The sequence below is a fragment of the Symphalangus syndactylus genome, chromosome X (genome assembly GCF_028878055.3).
Source record: "Symphalangus syndactylus isolate Jambi chromosome X, NHGRI_mSymSyn1-v2.1_pri, whole genome shotgun sequence".
Taxonomy (NCBI): Eukaryota; Metazoa; Chordata; class Mammalia; order Primates; family Hylobatidae; genus Symphalangus; species Symphalangus syndactylus.
In genome coordinates, this window is record NC_072447.2 from 154,965,469 (window position 1) to 154,985,991 (window position 20,523).

The window sequence follows — 20,523 nt, forward strand, 5'->3', positions numbered from 1 at the left end:
CCTTTCCATTGCGGATGCCACAAATAACTTGAGAGTTATCTTTACTTCACTCTTTTTCTCACACCCTATATCCAATCCATGGACAAATATTGGCTGTATTTCAAAGAACATTCATAATCTGGCCACATCCATTTACACTGCTACCACTCTAGTTCCCCACCTCCATCTTAAGCTTGGCCTATTGTAATAGCCCCACAGGTTCCTGCTTCCATCTTTGAATCCCTACTGCCTATTCTTTACAGTGCAACCAGAGTTAGCCTTTCAAAACACATGTAATATTGTGTCACTCATTTGTTAAAATGTTTACAATAGCTTACTAAATCACTCTGAGTGAAATCCAAAGTCTTCATTTTGGCATACAAAACGCTAAATAACTTTTTGAACTTTAACTCCTACAGCTGTTTTTCTACATAATTTCACTTAACTCCTTGCTATTCCCAAATACATCAAGTATGTTCCCACCTCTGCCTGGAATACTCTCTCAGTGCATGGTTCTCTCCCTTCTTCCAAGTATCTATTCAAATGTAACCTTAATAGAAAGGACTTCACTATCTTACTAAACGAAACATTAGCAACCCTCACACCCCCATACGCCTTCCCCTTTACTTCGTTGTTTTTTCTTCATCACACTTATCAGATCAACTTTTTGTTTATTTTCTATCCCCCACCAGAATATCTTCACGAGGATAAACAGTTTGCCTGATTTTCATACTGTTTTGTCTCCAGCAAACAGAACAACTCTTGGTACACAAAAAGTTCACCATGAATGTTTAATACACCTGCAAAGTCACTTTTGACATGGAAAGTAAAATATTCACGGGTTCATAGAATTAGGACATGGACATATTTTGAGGGACATTATTCAGCCTACTATAAGATTAAAGAACAATTCAAGTAAAATAGGTAACATTTATATAGTGCTTACTGTGTACAAGGCCATCATTCCGAGCATTTTACAAACAATTATCTTAGTGAATTCTCGCAAACCACACTAATTGATTGTTACTATTGTTATCTCCATTTTACAGCTATTAGCAAGGATCTTTTTTTCTTTCCAGGGCAGCAGTGTATCAAACAGGAGTTTGGGTTAGGTAATCAATAGGATTTTTCAAATCTAAACTTCCAGGATTCTGATATTTTACTGGACTAATTTAGTTCATAAGGAGGACAAAAAGTGGTTCTGCTGCTCTTACTGGCACAAAATTCAAAATAATCTAGAATAAAACTATCTCTCTGCCAACTATTCATACCTGTCACTACCATCCAACCCTCTGTCATGAGGCTCCACCTTAATGCAATAATTCACCACCACCCACTCAAACTCTCATATGCTTTTGGCTTATCTCTGCAGACAGTAAAGTTCATCAAATATTCCTTTTGCTCTCCTACATTTTTCAGCCCCCATAATGGTAGGCAGAATCATACTACTAGTTTTGGCTCATTCAATGTGTGTGAAAGGAGCATGAGCCACTTCTAGGCTAAGGCAGTGAAAATCCACTATTTCCTTTCTTCTACCATGAGAATATTAAGATGCCCTCAGCCTGTGTCCCTGAGGCTCTGGAACAGAGCTCCTCATGCCAACCAGATTTAGAAAGGTACTTAAAGAAAGAAAGAAAGGAATGTTAGTTTTGTCTAGACATCGAGATGGAGCAGGGGAAATCTGTTAACCGCAGCATTGTCTAGACAACCCGGACTAACATATTATCACTGACAGGTATCTCCAAATCATTTGCTAAGCAGCTCAGACTGCATTTAGTCTCTCTACTGTCAATAATATATGAAGAGTATCTATCTGAGTAAGGTAGAAAGAAAGCCACCTGGAGAGCTATTTATTCTATAAGAAACGAACAGGAAATTTTGTTGTGCTGATCTCCTTGGAAAGAGCAATATGGGGCCTGACCATATCTCCTACTGAGACCAGACTCAGATATGATTAGAGTTCACTGTCATCTCAAATTGCTATGAATGAAGGTGACTTATAGGTCTAGAACTGATTTTGTATAGTTAATAGAGCTGATTTTTGTTTGTTTGTTTTCCTCATATTTTTTGAACTGAGCATTTTTTGAGAATACATTATGGGAGACAATTCAGTTGAAAGTCATAGTCCATTTCATGAAGGAGTTGACAGTCTAATGGGGAGGTAGAAATGTATTCACCTAAATATGATATAAGGCAGAATCAAGTCAGTGCCTGTTATGAATGGGAATTCTCTGATAGACTCAATTATTCAAGATGACTGGGTCATAATGAGGAAAGGATCAAAGATGAGTGTCATTGTTTGACTCCCCACCACCCAGCCCTGCACTTCCTCCACCAACAACAGAATAATCTCAGGCCTTAAAACCTGGATATTACATTTATTTGCATAAGATTCTTAGACTTAGATAACTAGTATTTTGCTCCCCATTAAACTTTAAACATTTTAAAACATTTTTTCATGTACTTTTCTATGTTTTCATATTAAAATAACTCTGAAGAGTTGTAGTCAAAGTATATCCTATAGCAAAACAATATGCAATACTCGTAGCAAAGACTTGAGGGACTAAAAAACATATGCAATAGTGATAAATTTGGTTAAACCCATATCATCTAAGAATTGCTACAAATTTGTCATGAGGATGGATGACAATCTGGCCCTAGAGCTGAGAATATGAAACTTTCTACAGAGGCTACCAGAAGAAACTGGCATGCCCTAAGCATATTACCAGTGTTAAACCGTGCTATCCATGCCTGCTCTGGCCCTGGGGACAATTGTGCGAGGAATGCTGCTCCAGCCATCTTTGTAGTAGGATTAAGTTGGCTGACCCACCTTCTATAGCAAAGTCAAACACGGATAGAAGTTTAGTACTAGAAAGTGAGTCTCAAGTTGAGGAGGGGGACAGCTGAGCATAAGGTACCAGCTCTACACTTCCCTGACTCTCACTTTTCTCTCAGTGAATGCGATTTACTCAGGGAAGTGGTTAAGTGCATAGACTCTGGAGCCAAAGTTGGTTGGGTTGAACTCCCAGTTTTACCACTTTCCAGCTCTCTGACCACACAAAAGTCACTGAACTCCTCTGTAACACTCTAACAAACCTCAGCTTAACATTTTTATCTAACAAACTATTTCACATTTTGTCCACTTAGCATAACTGATACAGATTGGATTTCTTCAAAGAAAAAATTATTTTTCTAAATACTAAGAGAGAAAAAAAGAAGCAAATACAAGAAGTGCAAAAGACAAAAAGGATATGCAGCTCAGTTACATAAGCCCCACCTACTCCATCTGCTGCCTTGCTGTGAAAAGCTGACAGGACCTTGCAACACTTTGCCTTGATTCCTTCTTTACTGTATGATTACTGTGTTATTTTGTTATCACTGAAAAGATGTCAAATCCCGACTACTACCCAAAGTTCTCCCCCTGAGCAAGCTAATACCATCTGTGATATGAAAGAGAGAGAGAGAGAGACAGAGAGAGACAGAGAGAATGCAAAAGAAATTGATTTCTCCTATGTTGATTATATATTAAGATCCTCCCACTCAAATCTGGCATTCTGATCTTTAAACTGACGAATACACTTCTCTCCCCCTGGTGAATGACCTCACAGGTGATATTCAGCACCTTCATAAAGGCCGTATTCCTATGCCAAATATAGATAGAACATTACCATAATGCAGCATCCATATGCCTAGATGTACACATATTTAGAGAGAATAACAGGGCAGATGTGGAGGGAAAGGGAATTTCATCATACATAGTGCTTCTCGAACTATAGTTTTAGAATTATCTATAGTAGAATCTCTTGTTAATGGAAATTTCTGTGTTCCACAAGACACTTCTGTATCAGTATTGGGGTGGGACAAACAAATCTGCACTTTTAAAAAAGACTAGATGATTCTGATGTACTGAAAGTCTGAGAGTCCTTGTAATAAAGGCTTGGGCAAGGTTAGATTATTAAATTCAAATTATGTTAACATCAAACTCCCATTATGTGCCCTGAGCAATGCTATATGCTTTATGCAGGGGAACTCCTACAAATCTCACACCAGCCCTGTTAAAAATGTCCCATTTTGCTTACATTGAAACAGAGGCACATAGAAATAAAGTAACTCTCCAAGACTGTTACAGCTACTTGAAGCATAGCTATTAAAAGTGGAGTTAACAAAGGACAATGTGCTAGTCTCAAAGAGAAGTACTGGAGGAACTGAGTAAGGGAAGAATTGAGAAGCCATTAAGTGCATGGACTCTGGGGCCAAAGTTGGTTGGGATGAACTCCCAGTTTTATCACTTTATAGCTCTCTGACCTCACAAAAGTCATTGAGCTCCTCTATACCCCAGATTTCCCACCTCTAAAATGGAAATGAGACTGTCTCAGTCTGTTTTCTGTTGCTTATAACAGAATACCTGAAACTGGGTAATTTATAAAGAAAAGCATTTAATCCATCTTGAATTAATTTTTGTATAAGGTGTAAGGAAGGGATCCAGTTTCAGCTTTCTACATATGGCTAGCCAGTTTTCCCAGCACCATTTATTAAATAGGGAATCCTTTCCCCATATCTTGTTTTTGTCAGGTTTGTCAAAGATCAGATGGTTGTAGATGTGTGGTATTATTTCTGAGGGCTCTGTTCTGTTCCATTGGTCTATATCTCTGTTTTGGTACCCTACCATGCTGTTTTGGTTACTGTAGCCTTGTAGTATAGTTTGAAGTCAGGTAGCGTGATGCTTCCAGCTTTGTTCTTTTGGCTTAGAATAACACTTAAATGTTAGACCTAAAACCATAAAAACCCTAGAAGAAAACATAGGCAATACCATTCAGGACATAGGCATGGGCAAGGACTTCATGTCTAAAACACCAAAAGCAATGGCAACAAAAGCCAAAATTGACAAATGGGATCTAATTAAACTAAAGAGCTTCTGCACAGCAAAAGAGACTACCATCAGAGTGAGCAGGCAACCTACAGAACAGGAGAAAATTTTTGCAATCTACTCATCTGACAAAGGGCTAATATCCAGAATCTACAAAGAACTCAAACAAATTTACAAGAAAAAAACAACCCCATCAAAAAGTGGGTGAAGGATATGAACAGACACTCCTCAAAAGAAGATATTTATGCAGCCAACAGACACATGAAAAAATGCTCATCACCACGGGCCATCAGAGAAATGCAAATCAAAACCACAATGAGATACCATCTCACATCAGTTAGAATGGCAATCATTAAAAAGTCAGGAAACAACAGGTGCTGGAGAGGATGTGGAGAAATAGGAACACTTTTACACAGTTGGTGGGACTGTAAACTAGTTCAACCATTGTGGAAGTCAGTGTGGCGATTCCTCAGGGATCTAGAACTAGAAATACCATTTGACCCAGCTATCCCATTACTGGGTATATTCCCAAAGGATTATAAATCATGCTGCTATAAAGACACATGCACACGTATATTTACTGTGGCACTATTCACAATAGCAAAGACTTGGAACCAAGCCAAATGTCCATCAATGATGACTGGATTAAGAAAATGTGGTACATATACACCATGGAATACTATGCAGCCATAAAAAAGGATGAGTTCATGTCCTTTGTAGGGACATGGATGAAGCTGGAAACCATCATTCTCAGCAAACTATCACAAGGACAAAAACCCAAACACCGTATGTTCTCACTCATAGGTGGGAATCGAACAATGAGAACACTTGGACACAGGAAGGGGAACAGCATACACCAGGGCCTGTTGTGGGGTAGGGGGAGGGGGCAGGGATAGCATTAGGAGATATACCTAATGTAAATGATGAGCTAATGGGTGCAGCACACCAACATGGCACATGTATACATATGTAACAAACCTGCACATTGTGCACATGTACCCTAGAACTTAAAGTATAATAATAATAAAAAAAAGAAAAGCAGTTTATTTTGCTCATGGTTCTGCAGGCAGGGAAGTTCAAGGGGATGGCCCTGGCTTGTGGGGAGGATCTCTGGGCTGCATCATAATATGGTGGAGAAGGTCAAAGGGGAAGTGGACATGTGTGAAGAGACAAAACCCAAGGAGTATCCTGACTTTATAACAAACTCGCTTCTCACGGGAGCTAATACATTTTTGGGAGAACTAATCTAGTCATGCCAGAATAAGAACTCACTCACTATCACAAAAAAGGCACCAAGCCATTCATGAGGGATCCACCCCTATGACCCAAACACCTACCACTAGGCCCCACATCACATCACCGCCACACTAGGGATCAAATTTCAACATAATATTTTGTGGAGACAAACAAACCATATCCAAACCATAGCATTCTCCTCCTAGCCCTTCAAAACTCATGTTATTCTTACATATGAAATACGATCATTCCATCTCAAATAGTCTCAAGTCTTAACTCATTTCTGCATCTGCTCAAAAGTCCAAAGTTCAAAGTCTCATCTGAGACTCAAGGCAAGCTCCTTCCAGCTATGAGCCTGTACAATAAAAAACAAGTTATTTACTTCCAGGATACCATGGTGGAACAGACATTTGGTAAACATTCCCATTTCAAAAGGGAGAAATAAGCCAAAAGAAAGGAATGAAAAGCCCCAAGCAAGTCTAAAACCCAGCAGGGCAGACATTAAATTTTAGCGCTCTAGTATAGTATTTCACACCATGTGCTACCTCCTGGGCACACTGATGTGAGGAGTGGGCTCCCAAGGTCTTGGGTAGCCTTGCTCCCATGGCTTTCCTGGGCACACCTCACACGGCTACTCTTACAGGTTGGAGTTGGATGCCTGCAGTTTTTCCAGGCGGGCATTCCACACCAGTAGTTCTACAATTCTGCAGTCCCAGTGGTAGCTCCATCCCTGTGGCTCCACTAGGCATTGCCCTGGTGGAGGTGGCTCTGCCCCTGTAGCTTTGGCAGCTCTGTCCCTGCAACTGATTTCCATCTGGGTACTTAGGCTTTCCAACACATCCTCTAAAATGTAGGTGGAAGCTGCCAAGTGTCTACAGCTCTAGACCAAAATTTACTTTGTAGGTTTAAATGCATTAATATAGGTAAGTTGCTTAAAACAGTACTCTCAGCACATAGTAAGCTCTATATAAGAGGCAGCTATTATTGTCATTACTTTATTGCTTTGATTATAATTGTATACATTAGACTCAGATCTCCTTTAGCAGAAATTGATATATCCAAAGAGCTGTTCTTGTACTATTCCACCACCAGCTTCCATAAGGAACTGCTCACCATCAGTATATACATCTTGGGGTACCTGAAAACTTAAGGAAGTGAATACTCCAATTATCTGCCATGGGAGGACTCTGTCCTCACAGTTCTGTTACAGTGGCTGCTGTGTCCACCATTAGAACCATTCCACTATATTTATACATTGAAGAGCTCAGACAAATTATAAGTAACTTAGCAGGGTTGAGAGGTAACATATGAACCTGCTAAGTCTTTGAAAAAGAGCCAGCTGAAACTTAGATAAGAGCAAAGTTCCAAGGAAACAGAAAACCTTTTGAGGAAATTTCAGAACACAGATTATCACGATATGTGACACTTGAGAGAGGCTCTAGCACCAATTTATCTCACAGTGACTGAATCCTGAGCAAAATGGCACCAACTTAAGGCCTGTCAGCTTTGCTATTAACTAAAACAGGTTTGTTTACTAAAAGCAGTGGCAGACTTTGTTGCTCTGGGCTTCACTAAAATACTTACTATAGATATCATATAAGCAAACGCTTGCACAATGGATAGGTGGGAAAGAGGAGAAAGGGCACCACAAGCAAAACACAATTATATTTGTCTTCTCCTCCTCTCTACCCCAGGAGAAGGGAGTTGGAGAACGGCCCATGATATAAGTCATATCTCTACGCTTCTTTTTCTCAGTGGCAGAGGGTGGTACTAGACACCATGAAGCAGCTGGGGCAGCAGTGAAGAGGAAGGCTGGCCAGAAAAGACAGTGCCTGTTTTCCTCTACAGAACTAAAGCAGGACACACATATGCCCCATGCTGCTAACTCAGCTGTTCAAAAGATATGAAATTTCATAGTTCAAATAAGAATTTTTACAACAGCAAGGACTAGTTCCATCAAATCCAAACACGCATACTCCAAGTAGCTGCTGCCGGAGAAGCAGCTGTTCTTGGAAGAATCTTTAAGTAATGACTATTTGCTCTCTTTTGTCACTTAGGTTATAAATTTTAGAATTTTCATATTCTAGAGCTGGAAAGATTCTGCTGTGCAGTGGTCAAATAAGATGAGAGAAGACTAACTGTATTAGTCCATTCTCACACTGCTGATAAATACAAACCCGAGATTTAGTAATTTATAAATAAAAAGAAGTTTAATGGACTCACAGTTCCATGTGGCTGGGGAGGCCTCACAATCATGGCAGAAGGTGAAAGTTATGTCTTACATGGAGGTAGACAAGAAAGAAAATGAGAGCAAAGAGGGGGAAATCCCTTATAAAACCATCAGATCTCATGGAAACTCATTCACTATCACAAGAACAGCATGGAGGTAACCACCCCCATGATTCAATTACCTCCCACCAGGTCCCTTCCATGACACGTGGGGATTCTAGGAACTACAGTTCAAGATGAGATTTGGGAGGAGACACAGCCAAACCATATCATTCTGCCCCTGGCCCCTCCCAAATCTCATGTCCTCACATTTCAAAACACAGTCATGCCTTCCCAACAGTCCCCCAAAGTCTTTTTTTCCCCCCAAAGTCTTAACTCATTCCAGCATGAACTCAAATGTCCAAGTCCAAAGTCTCATCTGACACAAGTCCCTTCCACCTATGAGCCTGTAAAATTGAAAGAAAGTTAGTTACTTCCTAGATACAATGGGGGTACAAGCATTGGGTAAATATACCCATTCTAAATGGGAGAAATTGGCTAAAACAAAGGGGCTACAGGCCCCATGAAAGTCTGAAATTCAGTAGGACAGTTATTAAACCTTAAAGTTCCAAAATGACCTCCTTTGACTCCATGAATCACACCCAGATCACACTGATGCAAGAGGTGGGCTCCCACAGCCTTGGGAAGCTTTGCCCCTGTGGATTTGCAGCGTACTGCCCCTCTCCTGGCTGCTTTCTTGGCTGGCATTGAGTGTCTGTGACTTTTCCAGGCACATGATGCAAGCTGTAGGTGGAACTACCATTCTGGGGTCTGGAGGACAGTAGCCCTCTTCTCACAGGTCCACTAAGCAGTGCCCCAGTGGGGACTCTGTACTGGGGCTCTGACCTCACATTTCCCTTCCACACTACTCTAGCAGAGGTTCTCCATGAGGGCCCTGCCTCTGCAGCAAACTTCTGCCTGGACATCCAGGCATTTCCATACATCCTCTGAAATCTAGGCAGAGGTTCCCAAACCTCAATTCTTGACTTCTGTGCACCCACAGGCCAAACACCACATACAAACTGCCAAAGCTTGGGGCTTGCACCCTCTGAAGCAATGGCCTGAGCTGTACATTGGCCCCTTTTAGCCATGACTGGAAATGAAGCATCTGGGATGCAGGGCACCATCTCCCCAGGCTGCACAGAACAGGGGGGCCCAGGGCCCAGCACAGAAAATCATTTTTCCCTCCTAGGCCTCCAGACCTGTGATGGGAGAGGCTGCCATGAAGGTCTCTGACATGCCCTGGAGATATTTTCCCCATTGTTTTGGTGATTAGCATTTGGCTCCTCATTTGTTATGCAAATTTCTGCAGCAGGCTTGACTTTCTCCCCAGAAAATGTGTTTCTTTTCTATTGCATTGTCAGGCTGCAAATTTTCCCAACTTTTATGCTCTGTCACCTCTTGAATGGTTTACTGCTTAGAAATTTCTTCCACCAGGTACCCCAAATCATCTCTCTCAAGTTCAAAGATCCGCAGATCTCTAGGGAAGGGGCAAAATGCCTCCAGTCTCTTTGCATAGCACGAGTAACCTTTACTCCAGTTCCCAGTAAGTTTCTCATTTCCATCTGAAACCACCTAAGCCTGGATATTATTGTCCATATCACTGTTGGCATTTTGGTCAAAGCCATTAAACAGGTCTCTAGGAAACTCCAAATTTTCCCACATCTTCGTGTCTTCTGAGCCCACCAAGTCTCTAGAAAGTTCCAAACTTTCCCACATTTTCCTGTCTTCTTCTGAGCCCTCCAAACTGTTCCAACCTCTGCCTATTACCCATTTCCAAAATAGCTTCCACATTCTCTGGTATCTTTACAGCATTGCCCCACTCCTGGTACCAATTTACTGTATTAGTCCATTTTCATGCTGCTGATAAAGATATACCTGAGGCTGGGTAATTTATAAGGAAAAAGAGGTTTAATGGACTCACAGTTTCATGTGGCTAGGGAGGCTTCACAAACATGGTGGAAAGTGAAAGGCATGTCCTTTATGGCGGCAGGCAAGAAAGAAAATGAGAGGGAAGTTGGGGAGAACCCCTTATAAAACCATCGGATCTCATGAGAACTCACTCACTATCATGAGAACCGCATGGGGTAACTGCCCCATGATTCAATTACCTCCTACCATGTCCCTCCCACAATGGAGGTTACAATTCAGGATGAGATTTCGACGGGGACACAGCCAAACCATATCACTAACCATGGGCTAAGAAGCAAGGGATGCTCAATAAATATTTATAGATTTGAACTAAAGTGAATTACAGTGGGTTATCAATCTTAGAAACATGACTTTTGATAATTAATAAGATGTGATTACACCACATTAAGACTTGATTTTCTTGCTTGGATACTAAATTGGCTTCCCTTCCATCTCCTATTTGCAATAATTCTTCCAAGGATATAGACAAGGGCTCAAACATAATATCATAAAGTTCTTTTAGTGTTCCAGGATGCAATTTACCTGTCATACAAACTGAATTCATTTATTTGTTTGTCGTCCAAACTCTTTTGGAATATAATTCCTTCTCTTCAAAGCTTATTCTCATATATTGCAATGACAGCACTACTGGCATTTGAGGTGGGGCAATTCTCTTATAAGACTTCAGTACATCTGTCTCCTACCCACTAAATACCAGCAGCATGCTCCCCTCCGCCAGTTATTGTGTAACCAAAGAACCCACTCACCCAATACCAAATGTTTCCTCATGGGATAGTACCTCTTCTGGTTATGAATCAATCTGTCATTTCCAATTTGATGGCCCTTCTCCTTGTTGGAAAACATGGACATAAAAACGAGCTGAGTAGCTCTGCTTTCTGTCTGATGTCTGTTAACTTTAAACCACCTGCTCCAAACTTGGTGGCAGGTAAACGTAAGCTCATAGATAGTTTAAATACAGTGAATGGAGGGTGTGGAGAGTAATGAATATACATAAAAGAGATGACATTCAGGCATTTAGACATGGCAAAATAATGGGGAGATGGGGATCAGGAGCCATTCATTAAACAAATATTTTAGTTCCTAATGTGTGCCATGTATTTGCCGTTACAAACAGGAATGAACAAAACAGACAAAACTTTTTATCATCAAGGAGCTTATATTATTATTGGGGAAAGACTGACAATAAACATGTAACTCATATACCTGATGGTATAAAATGCTGTGGAAAATGGCCAGAGAAGGCCTCTCTGTAATGATGACATTAAGGCAAGTAAAAGTTAGGAGGAGGTTACAATATCCCATATGATGATGGTGGTGTAGTCTTGTGTGAAAGCAAGGGAGGTGGTATAATTCTAAAGGAAGCTGACAAAAGTTGCTGAAATTTGGGGTATGTGAGGGAGGCATAAATTATTACTGCAGGGTTAGTGGTCTTATACACTGGGGCAAAAAAGTGAGAGTAGGATGACATTTACTGAGCTGGAGGAGGAGGTTTATTGCTGATGGGGTTTTGGTTTTCGTTATAGGAGAAGATAGGCACTCAAGAGTTTGGTTTGGGCCATCCATCTGAGTGGAGATGCTGGAAATAAACCAGTTAGAAAAGAAGTTAAGGCTGGAGATATGACAGTTGTTACCATATAGATCATATTTATAGTCATTGACAAGATCCCCTAGGGAAAGAAGGGAAGGGCTTAGGACTGAGCCTGAAGGCCTCCCCCAGTGTTTCGTAGGCAGGAAAGGAGTGAAGAAAGCTGAGAGTAGCCAGTGAGGTAGAAGGATAATTAAGAGAGAATGGGATGACAGAAGCCAAGGGAAGGTAGCATTTCAAGAAGAAGAGGAAAGCAAACAGTTTCAGGTACTGCTGAAAGATTTGGTATGATGAGCAATGAGATTTGACCATTGCATTTGATAAAGCAGAAGTCCTTGGCAAACATGGCAAGAAAAGTTTCAGTGAAGTGATGAAATGGAAAACTTGACTGCAATGGATTTATTACTGAATAAGAAGAGAGAAGGGAAACAGTGAGTATAGAAAATTCTTCTGAGAAATTTTGCTGTAAAGAGAAGCAGAGATATACTTCAAAAAGCAGAAAAGGAATGGGAACTCAAAAAAGTTGTTTTGCATATTTTTATGATAGAAGGTATTACAGCACGTTTGTCAACAGAGGGAAATCAATTAGTAGAAAAAGAAAGGTTGGTGAAGCAGGAGAGAGAGGTGAGACTTGTTGAAGTGCTGCTCTTTAGTAGAATGCAAGCTACAAATTGAGATTAACATGAGTTCACAGTACACAGCTCTGAGAAATGGGAGGCAAGTTATATGAGTACAGATTATGAGAGGTAGATAAATGACATGGTAAGAGCATGAGGAATTTGCCTTCTAATTGTTCCTATTTTCCCAGTGCAAAGTAAGAATGGAGGAGAAAATATTGGATGTTTAAACAGAGGTGACTGTGAATTAGTTGTCTAAGAATGTGGGGAAGTGAGTGGAAAGGGCACTTAGCTTAAGACCTTAAAAATTATTCCCTCATCTTCAGACATGGATAAAACCATCCAATAAAACATTAAACTATTTCTTTTTGTTGTTGAATTTTTATGGCTACCATCAGAAATTAAAATAAAAATTTTGCAATAGTTGGCCCATCTGCAGCTTTGAGAAAAGTTCATCGATCACTAAAGGTGCCTCATCTGATATCAATTTAAAAAATGAACCCTTATCCCTCATTTTATGAGACTGGAGAATATGGCTTGATCTTGGTTTTGACACAAAGAGGAAAATGCTTAATAATTCAGTAAGTGCTTAAGAAAATGTTTAGCAAGCCACCTTGTCCCCCAGTATGGCCGTTGTCTCCAACACTATGCTTCAGAAAATAAAACTTTCAACATGTGCTCAGTCAGTCAAAAATACCTCTCGGAATCAAGTTCTGTGCCAAACCAGGCACTTAAAAGTAGAAAAGAGAGGCCAAGAAAGGAACAAGGAGACAAACTCAACCTGCTCCCTGATGTATCAGCTCCATCTTTGCTTATATTCTAGCAAGGGAAATAGCATTAGCATAAGAACAACTAATGTAAGACAAATAGCATCACTTAAATACCAGCAGATTTATAACCTTTTGTTTGGCTGAACCCCTGCCTAGAATACAAAAAGTTCACCACTGGATAGCCAGGCACAGTAGAAAGAGATCTGATTAAAATGAAAATAACACCAACAAATATGGACAAAATTTCCCCCAGTCTCTCCAAGTCCTTCCAATGCTCTCTGGACTCTAAAGATTATGTAAGTATACTCCAGTATCTCCAAGTGTTGAGTCGTAGTACCTACTGTAATTTATAGCCTCTGAAAGTAAGAATTCTCTGTAGCATTTTTCCACTATTGCCCCACTCAACTACCATGTCATCATAGGCATAGTCATGTTATTGGACAGAACCAATCACAGTTCTCCCTTCAGGAATAAACTGGTCACCATTATCAGACTCAAATAATTTTGTGTCCTCTCTTCAAGGGCCTACTTGATCTACTCTTAGAACTTTACCCACATAATGTCTACCCACAATTAGACAGGACATCAGACTTAACCAGGAAATTATTCATATCCACAAGGGGAACTTTCCAGATCCATTTCTATTCTCTCCAACAGTTAGCCAGTTTTAGTGACTTTCTCTTCCAGATTCCTATTCTTTATGAGAAGAATATTGACTCAGTCCTGAAAATGACATTGTGTCCCTCTTTTCATCACATTATGATGAGGTAATGTGACTCCTTCATACTCCTTGGCACTGGTGAAAGAGGCTTATTGTCACTCCAAAGGGACCATCATAAAAAAAACTCCAATATATGCTAAAGCTCGCAGGTTTTGACAAGAACCATAAAATACACTTGAAAAATACCATAGGAACATAAATGTGGGAATCATTGCTGATGACTGGGAAAGGCCAAGAAAGCTTCATGGGACCCAGCTAACAAAGTGGCATATGTAGTCCTTGAATCTAAAATAAAAAGTCAAACATAAGAAAAGAAAGCTTCATGGCAGACATGTCCCTGAATGATGAATAAGAATTAAGCAATTGATTGATGAAGGGGAAAAGAAAGATATTCATAAAAGAAGAGAAAACCATACCAAGAGACAAGTTCCAAAGTAACAGTCCAGTTTGCTGGAGAAATAAATGTAGCTGAAAAGGTGATAAAACACAGACGGGGTCACATTATTAGAAAATTTGAAATCCAGGGAATTGACTTTGGACTTTACTTTGGTAACCTGAAAGAACAGAGTTCACTGTCATCATCATTTTATGGTGAGAAGCATAATGTTATAGTGCAAAACACAAATGAACTAAGACATACTCTTGGTTCTATCCCTAACTAGCTGTGGGAACTGAAGCAATTCATTTAACTCAGTTTATTCCACATATGTATAATGATGGAGTTAGAATGAATGGTCTTTAAAGGCCCATTTTGCTCTGATACAATGTAATCGGAAGAATCCTACCTATTCTTCTTGGTCAAGCTTTTATGTGACATCTATTTATCTACAATTTATATTAAATAGTTGTACTAAAAGTTTTAAGCTAATAACTCTGATTTACCAGAAAACAGGTTGATAATATACAATATTTTAGAAATTCTCCAAACCTGCCATGGATTATAGAGGATTGCTACATGGGGAAAAATAAATTAGCTCAACAATTTGGAAACCAGGAAATATCTACCACCTCCTTGCAACTCAGGACAAGCAAGAGAAAAGGTTCAGTAGTAAAGGGAAGCAAAGAGGCCACTGTTAGAAAGATATATGAACTTTTATTTTGAGACGGTGAAATGAGTGCAACCATTTAACTCCTTAAATGCCCAAATTACTACTGAAATAATAGAAAATAAAAAGAAGATAATATATTTCAATACAAAAATATGGAAAGGGGAACTACAATTTTACCAAAACACTGAAGAATTTCTGCAAGATATAGTTATAATATTGATAGAGCATAAACAGCGCCATGTAAAATAGAGGAGGGAGACTACTGTCACAGAGGTAAGAGACATGCTTTAAAATGGTTCTCCATAGGATGAAATTCAAAGCTTTGGGGAAGCAAAAACAGGAAGCACAAGCAGGTAATAAAAAAACTGTTATAGTGATAAAATGTTGGAGAACAGGTGAAACAATCATGTACACCTTCCAACCTCAGTACCAAGTTGTAAATAAAGAATACATGGATACAGTATTTTAGTGTAAACATCAACTATTTTTCTAAGAGATAGAGTCTCTTTCTGTCACCCAGGATGGAGTTTAGTGGCATGATCACAGCTTACTGCACCCTCAACTTCCTGGGCTTAAGCAATCCTCCCACCTCAGCCTCCCAAGTAGCTGGGACTACAGGTGCATACCACCACGCCTAACTAATTTTTGTATCTTTTTTTTTTTTTTTTTGTAAAGACAGGGTCTCATTTTGTTGCCCAGGCTGGTCTCAAACTCCTGGGCTCAAGCGATCCTCTCACCTCAGCTTCCCAAAGTACTGGGCCTACAGGTGGGAGCCTCACACCCGGCCACATCAGTTACTTTTAAAACACAGAGTATATTCCATGAGGAATATCTATTACGTGTGTTGGGACTCTAGTGATATCTTCAGTTCTCAATAAAAATGATGTGATGTCGGTCAAAGCACACAAAATTTCAGTTAGCAAGAGGAATAAGTTCAAAAGATCTACTGTACAACAATAGCGACTACAGTGACTGTAGTGCCCAACAATGTAGTGTATACTTGAAAATTGCCAAGAAAGTAGATTTTAAGTGTTCTCGCCACAAAAAAGTCTGTGAGAGAATGTACATGAAAATTAGCTTGATTTAGCCATTCCATAATGTATACAAATTTCAAAACATCATGTTGTACACCATAAAAACATATGCTTTGTATTTACATTAAAATAGTTAGCTAACCAAAATAATACATAAATGCATGAAAAGAAAGAAATGAGGGGAAATGGGGAAAATACAACTCTGCATAGGCATTAATACATTAAAGTGTTCTACTTCAGGATAATGACTTTTTTTTTTGCCAATAACAACAATATCTGGCTTGCCTAGAAATTTCATACCAAAATACTCTTGAGAGAAGTCTGTCAGCATGTATACTCCTGTGAACACAGGGCAAATTACTCAATCCTCCATTCAGCCAAGAGGCTTATTGTGACAATGTGCTCCTATAACTACTAAGGAAAACCATATTGGATCCAAATGATGAACTAAGATCATCTTTGATGAATATGAATAGGCACTCAAGAATCATCAAATCCTTGAAGAAAACCATGACAATGAAAAAGAAGCAAGATGAACATATTAAACAATTATCCCCAGGAGAAAGAGGTTGATTTAGTCACCCCAGAAAAAGTCAACAGGATGTTAAAACAATAAAATAAGAACACATTACTATGAAAATATATCAGTCTGATCTATAAGAAATTTAAAACTTTGTTTTTAGAATTTTTTTAACTGAAGGAAAATTGAGAGGAAAAAAAATGGCCAAATATTAAATTAGTGATCTGGAAGCCCTCACTAGGATATTCTCCCAGAAATCTCCAAGAAAGGAAAATCAAAACACCAAGACAAAGACAATGGATTTAGTAGATTATTTGATTAGTCCTATAATGACTAAAAAGTACTCTGTAATTAACATCTTCCCACAAATAAAGCTTCAAGCCTAGATGTCTTTGGAGACTTCAACCAAACATTTAAAGCAAAAATAAGGACAACAATACACAATCTCTTTCTACAAAGAGAAAATGAGAGGATATTTCAACCACATTATAAGGCCAACATAACTTTGATACCAAAATCTGATTAAAACATTGTAAAGAAAAGAGAATTACAAATGATTCTCATTCATAGAGATGTAAACATTCAAAACAAAAGATTTGCAAAGTGAATAAATAATATATAGGAACATGGATGGATCTGGAGGCCATTATTTTTAGAAAACTAACACAGGAACAGAAAACCAAATATTGCATGTTCTCACTTATAAATGGGAGCTAAATGATGAGAACACATGGACACATATAGGGGAACAACATGCACTGGGGCCTATTGGAGGGTGGACGTTGGGAGGAGGGAGAGAATCAGGAAAATATAACTAATGGGTACAAGGCTTAATACCTGGGTGATGAAATAATCTGTATGACAAACCCCAATGACATATAACAAACCTGTACATGTACCCCTGAACTTAAATAAAAGTGAAAAAAGAAATATATATAAAAGAAAACACCATGAACAAGTTGGAGTTATTTCAAAAATGCAAGTGTGGCTTAAAATTTTAAAATCAACATAATTCATCACATTAACCAAATAAAGGGGAAAAGAATCATATAAATATTTCAATCATTGAGAAAAATGTTACATTACTGAGCATGCTCACATGCACCTGTAGTCCAGCTAATCAGGAAGCTGAGGCAGCAGGATCACTTGAATCCAGGAGTTCAAGACCAGCCTGGGCAACATAGCAAGATCCTGTCTCAAAAAAAATGTTCTACTGCTAATAAAAAGTCTTAAAAACTAGGAATAGATAGGAATTTCCTTCATCTGATGAAGAGTAGCTACAAACAAGACTACAGCAAACATCACAGTGAATGATGTAATTTTAGTAGTTTCCCCTTTAAGATCAGGAGTGAGCCAAGGATGACAACTATCTAAACTTTTAATCAGCACTGTACTAGAGATCCTAGCCAAAAAGAGGAAAGATAGAAATGCAATTGAAAAGGAAAAATTAAAATTGTCATTTTCAGGAGTATAATTCTGAATATAGAAAATTCAAAAGGATCTATAGATTATTTGAATTAACAAATAAATTTAGCATGGTTTCTGTATTTCTATATATCAGCCATGAACAATTACAAAACAAAATAAAATACCATTTACAATAGCGTGAAAAGTAAAGAGGCTTAGAATAAATGTAGCAATAGTTTGTCTCAATAGAGGATTGCCTTAATGCTGAGAAACATTAACTCTAGATGCAAGGTTGTTACGGATCTGCCTAGCAAAGCTTAAAATCAAGGCTTAACTTATCAAAATTTTTCTAAGTAACTTAGCTTTGTTCCAGAACAAGGTGCAAAAATACATAAAGGAATACAAAAACAACCAACACACAACAATCTGCAACAAAATGTCTGGAATCCAATAAAGAACTACCAGGCATGCACAGCCATAAAAATGGATGAGCTCATGTCCTTTGCAGGGACATGGACAAAGCTGGAAACCATCATTCTCAGCAAACTAACACAAGATCAGAAAACCAAACGCCGCATATTCTCACTCATAAGTGGGAGTTGAACAATGAGAACACATGGACACAGGGAGGGGAACATCACACACCAGGGCCTGCTGGGGCTTGGGGGCTAGGGGAGGGATAGCATTAGAATAAATACCTAATGTAGATGACGGGTTGATGGGTGCAGCAAACCACCATGGCACGTGTATACTTATGTAACAAACCTGAACGTTCTGCACATGTATCCCAGAACTTAAAGTATAATAATAAAAAAAATTACCAGGCATGCAAAGAAATAAGAAAATGTGATCCATAATAAGGAGAAAAATCAGTCAATAGAATAAAAACATAAATAACACAGATTACAGAATTAATAGACAAAAGCCATAAAACAGCAGTTAGAAATTTCTGCCATGTATACAAATAGGTAGAGAAAAACATGAAGACAATGAAGAAATAAACAGAAGATATTAAAAGACTTAAATTAAAATTCTAGAGAAAATACAGTATCTGAGATGAAAAAATTCAATAAACTAACAACAGATTGTCATTGCAGAAAAAAACGAATAAACCTTTAGGCAGCGCAACATAAACTATCAGAATAAAACAGAGAGAAAATGGCTAAAAAATGAAAGAGTATCAGTGAACATCAAGTGGCTTAACCTATTTGTAATTGGAGGCTGAGATGTGAGTAAGATTATTTAAAGAAATAATGGGCAAAATTTATAAATTTGATGAAAACTATAAACCTACAAACCCAAACCAAATGAATCCTGAGCATAAGAAAAATGAAAAAACATTAATTACAATCTAATTATGAAAACAGTAATAAAAAGAACAAATCTTAAAAGCAACCAGAAGTGGAGAAAAAGAGATATGATACAGAAAATGAATAAAATTAAATCAGACTTCTCACCAGAAACAATGCAAACCAAAACACAGTGGAGAAACATCTTTGAAGCTTTGAAAGTGAAAAAACAAAAATCAACCATCGATCTAGAATTCTATACCCAGTAAAAATATCTTTCAAATGTAAAATAAAAATATGTCCAGACATACAACAGCTAAGAAAATTCGTCATCAACACACCAGAATTAGAATGAATGCTAAAGGAATTTCTTCAGGCAGAAAAAAAAGATAAATGGAAATTTGAATACACACAAAAGAATAAAGAGCCCTGGAAACTTAAATATGCAGATAAATATAAAACACTTTTTAAACTTATTCCTTAGTCTCTTAAAAAGATAATTGGCTTTGTTTACAGTTGACAAAGCTACTTTATGAAATCAGCTGACAGAGATAAATTGTAAGAGCACTATCAGCTTGATTAGTGTATAATGTTACAGTGGGTTGCTCATCTCAGGCCTTAAAGCTTTTTGAAAACCAACAGCATCACGATTTGTTTTGGACTTTATTACACTATTATTTTCATTATGAAAATTTGGTTTTGTAGGGTTTTTAATTCTTCAAATTGGTAGAGGAAGGATGCAGAACATAAATTTGTATATTATTACTTTAATATGCCCATATTTTACTTTAAATATTAAAAGAAGGAATCCTGCAAAATAGAAAGATTTGTTTGTAAATTCTGATAGTGAGATAATGAGATAATGATGGGTAATTTTTCTTTTCTTGGACACTTAATTCTGTTATGAAACTAAATTATCAGATTACTTTTTGGCATCATATCTGGAACACCACCATTTAAAAGTTAAGATTCTTGGTATTTGGAAGTCTTTTAGATGCTACTAAGAAAACAGTAATGAGTTTCTTTACTGAAAGTTTTTTGATGTGGTGTCATAGAATAACATGTTGTAGACACAGCCAGCTGCTTTATTACCTTAAAACTAGGCATTTGTAAGTATTAAAATTTAAGAATATGGCAGATGATGTCCCTTAAGATTCAGACTACACTTAGCTAGCTCTTCAGATTCAACAACATAATTTTTCCTCTTTTAAAAAATTATAGGAGACTTGTAACTCAATACTGCTATTTT